Source organism: Cupressus sempervirens, chromosome 3 (assembly GCF_028749045.1).
Source record: "Cupressus sempervirens isolate cs-2001-9-10 chromosome 3, ASM2874904v1, whole genome shotgun sequence".
Taxonomy (NCBI): domain Eukaryota; kingdom Viridiplantae; phylum Streptophyta; class Pinopsida; order Cupressales; family Cupressaceae; genus Cupressus; species Cupressus sempervirens.
Window position 1 is genome coordinate 686685737 of NC_143120.1, and position 8515 is coordinate 686694251.

Genomic DNA, 8515 nt, shown 5'->3' on the forward strand with positions numbered 1-8515 from the left:
TATTCACAATCCCCACCCCCTGTTAAATGTTCTCATACATCCAGTACGAATTCCTCACGATCTTCGTCTCCTATAGACAAACCCTACATCAAATGAGTCTTTCCTGTCAATATCAATCGGATTTGAAATCCACTATTCCAAGAATATCCTATTGATCACACCTGTGACAGGCCATCTCTTGAAATTGATTTTGCTACCAAGATCAACATAATGTTACATGCTAGAGTGGGGTTGTCGTTGCACCAAAAGACGATCTATCAATGCCCGATACAACCACTCAACTTATAGTACACATAAGGTAGTTAAGCCCTTGTCATGAATCCCGAGGGGATCACTAAAATTTTTTCCAACAATCTCCTCCTCAGTGTCACCCAAGGGTCTGAGGATTTGAACCTCTGACCAAGCTCTAATACCACTTGTTAGAGTGGGGTTGTCATTGCACCAAAAGATCGATCTATTAATGCTCCATACAACCACTCAACTTATAGTACATAAGAGGCAGTTAAGCCGTTGTCACAAATCTCGAGGGGATTGCTGAACAAATTTCCAACATTACCTACAACTTCAAACACCACACTTCTTCATACTCAACCTTTGCATATTGAAAAACATTCACAAAGACAAAATGGTTGACCAAGATCAAAACCAAGGTGAGAATAGTAGAAATGAAAATAGATGAGAAAAGGGCAAGCAACAATACCAAAACTAGTACACCATAGACAATGAAGATGAAGAAATACCTCTAGAAGAGATAGAAAAAATGTCAAACAAGAATTTTTTTTTTAGGAAAATGATGGAAATCCTGATGAAAGTGGAAAAAGAGAAATACTTTCTCAAACTTTTTAAAGAAGGAGCCAAGCTACCTCTAAACTATAACAGAGAAACCCTTGTGGTTGAAGAAGAAGAAACTAAAACATCTATACTTCAAAAAATATCCAAGCTATGTAGGAGCAATTGCAAAAAGTGATGCAAGAAAAAGACAAACCGGTCAAACAATATAGTCTAGATGCAATTTGTCATTTCCTATTTGACAAAAATCTATATATGCCTCCTTTTCCTAAGGGAGTTGAACTGCTTAAATATGATAAATGCATAGGCACTTCTTATCCAAAAGATCACCTAAGAGAGTTTAGTGCTTTGTCCATTGAATTCATCCATGATGAAACCTATCTTATGTGCTTGTTCTCACATATTCTAGGTGGACAAGCTATTGAATGGTTTTCAAGTCTACCTCGAATTAAAACCTTTGACGAGATTACAGGCATGTTCATTCAACACTACTCACACAACATTCAACACCTAGTTAACATCAAAGACCTCTGCAATCTCAAACAACGAACTAGAGAACCATTCTTGACTTTCCTCTAGAGATGGAGACAACTATACATCAAATACTCTCGCAAGATACCTAAAAATGAAAAACCTGAGACATTCGTGGATAATCTTCTACCTGATTTTGGGTACAAACTACAACTTCAAGGACCTATAACATTTGATGAGATGATTAAACAAGAAGTCCACATAGAGGAATTTATGATCAAGAAAGACAAGCCGACTTTACAAAAAGATAACAAACAAGGGTCAAGCTCAAACAAAGACAAATGTAAGTACACCAACAAAAATCGTGATGTGGTAAATAATAGTGTAGTAAAAAATTTCACTCCCAAATTATCCAAAGCTCCCTTCAAACTTAGACACAATATACGAACAACCTAGGCTACAGAAAAGGCCGCTACCAAGACCAAACAAATTTGAAAGATCTTTAAGGATAGACCTTGGGCTCCTAGACTCAAATGTAATTACATACCTCTTGGTGAACCTTTGGAAGTGGTCTACAAGACACTTCTTCAATATCAAATCATTGCTCCTCTAGACAACTCTCGGCCATATAATCCATAACCTAGGCCTAAATGGTGGAGGGAAGATGAATATTGTGACTACCATTGTGGAAAGGGTCATAAAATGAACAATTGCATACAACTGAAACATAAAATTCAAGACCTCATTGATGACGGTGATGTGGTTGTTGGTGAACACAATAAAAACTCTAATCACAAGGCATTTAAGGAACCTTTCCCTCCATATGAAAAGGGAGAGACATCTAAACCCAAGAACAAATCCAAGGTCAACTATACCTACATTAATGATGACAATGTAATCAATATGGTTGAACCTTTAGGATCCAAATATTGTGATGTCATAACAATAAAAGGGAAGATGACAATATAGTCAAACCAAAAACTTTGTTTATTCTCTTAACACTTGATGAAATTCTTTAGAATAATTGAGAGGTGGGCTGAATCAATTATCCAAGGTCCAAATGTACAAATAAATCTTTTCACAACTTAGTGAACCCATATTACATTTATCATCATGCATGTATCCATAAGATTATGCAATCACTTAAAACTTGTAGGTTACTATCAAATCAATTTGTAGAAATGTAAACATGAAACATAACAGATTCAGTAACACACTTGACACAATGATTTACCTAGAGACCCACTTTGGGAAAAACCACTAGTAACATGCTACTTTTTTTCACTCTTCTGAAGTGATGCCCTATGAAAGGCCAACCCTTTTAAAGGTTACAATACACACTATTAAATGTGACTCGGTTAAAGGATTTCAATCACCCTGTTAGGAGTGATCCTTGTTAGGGGACTTTAGACTATTCACTTGGAATGTCACCTGCTTAAAGGATTTACAAATGATCGTTAGGTCAACCTTAATCCAAAGGATTTTCTCTAGATTGATACAATTATTAAAGAGTAATAACAAGGCTTGATCTGATAACAACTTACAACTCCATTTGCACATTACAAATCTTTGTTATACTCCTCCATTCTGCTAAGCTTTCACACACTTCAGCTCTGATAGCTTGTTCACCCTTCAAGCATCCATACCCTTAATCCTTCTTGCTTAACATGCCAATGAAAATTCTTCACTTAGGTCACTAAATTAAGTAACACTCTAGAATCCTTGTCTTCCTTAGGTTCTTGCATATGACAACCCTTCATTCTAATCAACCATCCCTATAAATAGAGAATTAAGATCTTTTGTTGTTCATTCTCCATCATCTAATTTAGGGTTAGGGAAGATTAGGTAGGATTCAATGAATCTACCCCTCATTTCATTTCATTTCTAGAAACTTCTCCTTCAATCCTCTTTGAATTCACCTCAAAACAGTTTACCATGAATTCTGTGCCACCAACTCATCAGTTCCTTATCTTCCACCTAGTTCACACAATCCAAGAAAAAAAACTTGTTAGCTCAGATCCATCAAATTCACAATCTTTCTCATAATGCTGACACTTGGCACTAACTTGCTTCTGATACTCGACACAAATTGTGTTGCTCGACATCCTTTGTAAAATCACTTAGCATGAACTAAAGTTTACTAGCGCTCGACATCAACTAAACTTTACTTGGCCTCCATTGTTTTGCTTGGCATACACTAAGATAGACTTTTACTCGGCTCCAACTGATTTTCTGCATGGCTCGCACTAACTTTGCTCGGCACCTACTGTCCATTCAGTCAAGCTTGGCAGAAAAAATTTGTTTAACTTGTTCTTCTGAAATAACACTGGTCAAGAACAATCCTAATTATGCGCAAGATCTATCACACAATCTTGCACAAAAATAGTGCTTCCAAGTTCTATGCCTTACATGTTTGATCTAGAATAAACTAAGGACAAACTGATTGTTGGCACTACCAGTAAGAATACAAAACCAACACCCTCCAATAGCAATGAAAACTACAACATCTTAAATCAACTTCAAAGAACCAATGCTTAGATCATGATCTTCAAATTGCTAAAAATCTCACCTGCTCACATAGAGATCCTTGATAAAGCACTTGCTGAGTCTAGCTAGGTACCCAAATATTTAGATCTTGATTGATTTCAATCCATGGTGGGTCACTTGACTTCACCACACTATCTGTCCTTTTATGAACAAGATGACCACTCTCCTAGACATCCTCATAATCAACCACTGCACATTGAAGTCATGATCTATAAGATGCGTGTCTGTTGTATTCTGATAGATGAAGTCGCTAGTCTTAGCATTTGTTCTACTAATTTGTTGATTGAATTGGGCCATGATGAGGAGTCTATTCATCCTCACAAGAGACACACCATTAAATGATATGATGAAGAGGAAAGAAAATCCAAAGGCCTTAGTGTGTTTTGTATCAAAGTAGGGCCTGCAGAGAGAGAGGTCATGCTAGGTTCTTGACATTCCACTTGCATACAATATAGTGTTAGGAAGGTCATGGATTCATGAAATTCAATATGTTCCTCCTACACACCACTAGTACATAAAGATACCTTTTCAAGGAGCAGAAGTAACCATTCCTACCAATGTCAACTACTCTTTCTATACTCTTACTCAGACTACTGATTGCCTTGTACCAACTAACTGCGAAGCTACTGAACACAATGAAGAAAAATTAATAGACATGGGAAAATTCCTCAAACTGAAAGATAATGACATGGAGGAATATAAGATAGAACATGTACTCTCTTTGACATCACTAGCCCTGTCTCCCCACTTCTATGGGATACCTTATGATGCAATGAAACCTTCTACTACATCACCCAAGACTTACCATAATGGTACTTTAGTTTAGTCATCTATTCCTCTAGAAGAAAAAGATGAAGATAGAACTATCTTAGCCTAGAAATATAGTGGGGAAAACACTACTACTACTAAAGTCCAAAACTATAAAATAACTCCTAAGAGATATGGTCAAGGTCTTAAACTCATGAGACGACTAGGCTATAGAGGGAATGGTTCCATTGGACAAAAATAAGGGGCTTGACTAACCCAATAGAAGCTAAATTTAGAAGGCCTACAAATACAATAGGTCTTGGGTTTAAGAAGGTATCGTTTCATCTAGGAATTAAAAAAATTATATACCAAAGATGGATGCTCCACCTAAACCTGAAGACCAGTCAAACACTGAGAATCAAGGAGATATGTTAGATGGGGAGGACACTTCTCCTTTCCTTGTACTTGTAGAGCTTGCCACACTACTTTTTGAACTTGATGACTTTTTTCCACATGTCAATACTACTAATATTGATAATGTCTCTAATGAAACTATCTATGTCTCTCCTTTGCCACAACATGAACAAGGATAATCTAGTAGAGTTCTTACCACTGAAGAAATGAAACAAGATATGGAAGACACCATTGATTCCCATGAGTACGAGTTTGAATCTCTATTTGATGCTATTGTTGATAGAGACATATATATGGTTCATACATATGAAGACCAACTCGATGTAGGTGAGAGGTCTAATGTTAGGTCTGATGATTATGATTCTACTGAAATCAACTTGTCCTCCTCTAATGGAATTAGTGATCAAAGGTATTTGAATATACATCTAGACAACATCATTTTAGGCCTCACTTATTAGTTCATGCTTTTGATAACTATGTTGTGAACACATTAGAACTAGCTGACTCTCTTTCACCCATCCATCCCAAGCTAATAGATTGGAACACAAATTCTACATCTAGTTAAGTGCCTACGTTCCAAAATGACTATGCTCTTGCATGTTACCTCCACGATGTCAAACCTTTAATGTATTTCACCAGTGAAAAAAGTGTAAATATGATCAAAGGTGACATCAAATATCTTAGTCAAACAATAAAAAAGAAAAAGAAAAGGCGGTTTGTTGGTGCAAACCATATTGGAGCCTAAAATAGTAAAAAAAAAAAGACATATTGAAGAGTGAAAACTTCTCTAAGGTGCTCAAAGATGGGATATTGATGCACTTCCAAGTCATTTCTAGGAATGATCATTAGTGTTGATAGAGCCAACACAACATGTGAATTTAGGCACAAAGGAGAATTCATAAATCATACATCTTGCATAATCATTGTGAGATGAAGAAAAATAGCAATTCATTGCATTCTTCCAAGAAAAGAAAATAAACTTTACATGGTCATACTCTGATATGCCAAGTCTAGATTTTGATCTCATAATACATCATCCATCCATTACACCATGCATGGAACCTGTGAAGTAGAAACTCTGGAAAATGCATCCACATGTGGCACTCTTGATAAAGATGAATTAGAGAAACTTCTGAAAGCTATATTTATTTGAGCTATTGATTACATTGAATGGATTTCTAACATTGTGCCAGATGCAAGGCATGACAAGTCTACGAGAGTGTGCACTAATTTTTGAGACTTGATCAAAGCATGTCCAAAAGATGATTTTCCATTACTAACATTGACATGATCATAGTAGACATGAAAGATGGATATGAAATTTACTCACATATGGATGACTTTTTTGGGTATACTTAGATTAAAATTTCCCCAGAAGATCAAGATAAAACTGCCTTCACATGTGCTTGGGGTACCTTCTACTGGAATGCAACACTATTTGGTTTGAAGAATGCTAGAGCTACCTACCAACAAGTCATAACTACAATCTTTCATGACATGTTGCATAAAACTATGGAATATTATGTTGATGATAAAATATCCAAAAGTATGCAAAGAAACACTCATCTCAAATACTTGGGCTGGATCTTGGCCCATATGGAAAATTTTTGTCTTTGGCTCAATCCTAAGAAATGTACATTTGGGCTTATATCACGCAAAATGCAAGGATACATTATTTTAGCTAAAGGAATTGAGGTGGATCTTGCGAAAGTTCAAGCTATCATGGAAATTCATCCACCTCAAAATATTAGTTAGATGTGAGGATTGCAAGGAAGACTCTAGTCCATTGATTAGTTCATCTCACAAATCCCAAATAAATCACAACCATTCACGAAGACTTTGCATAAAGGAGTGACATATGGAATAAGGAATTTTTAAAATAACTTAACTTAGATAAAGAAGTATCTTGCTAATCCACCTATTTTGATGCCTCCCATTCAAAGGAAGCCTCTTATTTTGTACATTTCAACAACATACACATCTGTAGGCATCCTATTGTCTCAAGAAGATCACAACAAGAAAGAGCGAGCAATATATTACATCAATCAAACTCTGGTATCCTATGAAATGAGCTACAATATCATTGAGAAATCTTGATTGGCAGTTGTCTTTGTTTCCCAAAAGCTTAGGAACTACATGCTCACCCACTCTACAAAACTAGTGACAAAGATTGATCCGTTGTTGAGTTCAACAATATTGAATAAGTGGAAAGGAAAGCCATCAAAGGGAGGTTATCTATTTCTGATTAGTTAGCTGATGCGCCCTTGCAAGCTCAACCCCCTATGAATATCAAATTCTCTAATGAATCTATACTACTACTAACAAAAAAAACATGGAAAATATTTTTTAATGGGATGAAACTCGCCATTGAGTAGAGAGTAGAGGAGTTGAATATCTTTGGAGATTCACAATTAGTAACTAATCAAGTCAATAACATGTATCAAAAAAAATATGAGAAGCTACTGCCCTACAATAGAATGGGAGATGACTTGAAAAAGTACTTTGCATGTCACTTTTTAGCAGATTCCTCGCAAAGACAACAAAGTGGTTGATGTCATGGCTACTATGGCTTCCATGATGAAGATGCTAGAAAATAACTTCAGACATGAGTTCCTGGTGGAAACATTATATTACCCTGCCTACAAATCCCTTTATTCTCAGATGATGTGTCCTATCATAGGAATGACTCCTCTTGCCATGACCACATCTATTCCTATCTACTTGACCAAAATGTTCCAAACAATCTAACACATAATGAAAAATGTCATCTTATCCACAATGCTTCATAGTACATTATCATAGAAAACAACTTATATAGAATGGGTTTGGATGGTACTCTTCGTAGGTGTCTAGAACTCAATGAGTCCAAATGTGCGTTAGCTGAGGTATATGAGGGAATTTGTGGATCTCACTCAAATGGATTGACACTAGCTCACAAGCTTATTAGAGGTGGATATTACTGGCTAGACATGGAAAAGGAAGCTATTCAATATGCCAAGTCTTGTAAAAAATGCCATCTTCATGGTAATTTGATCCATGCTCCATCTAGGGAGTTGATTCCATTTATCACACCATGGACATTCCAATAATGGGCTTTTGATCTTGTAAGTTAGATTCACCCATCTTCTTCAAATGGACATAAGTTCATCATCACCGCTAAAGACTACTTTACAAAATGGGTAGAAGCAATACCTCTTACTAAAGCCATTGGAAAAGCTGTAATTATGTTCATTATGAATTACATCATCTGTAGTATGGTGTACCCTCCTTAATAATCATTGAAACTGGTGGGAAATTCAAAAACAAAGATCTAAAAGAAATCTGTGCTAAATTCAAAATCACACAACATTGGTCTTCCATCTATTATGCCTAAGGTAACAAACAAGTGAAAGCATTCAAAAAAGCTATCTTTAAAATCCTACATCACATAATATAGAAATCTAGAAGGGATTGGCACCTTCAAATCAATTTGGCTATGTGGGATTACTGTATTAGCAGCAAACCACCTATAGGGGCCACACGCTTTACTTTAGTCTATGGAGCAGAT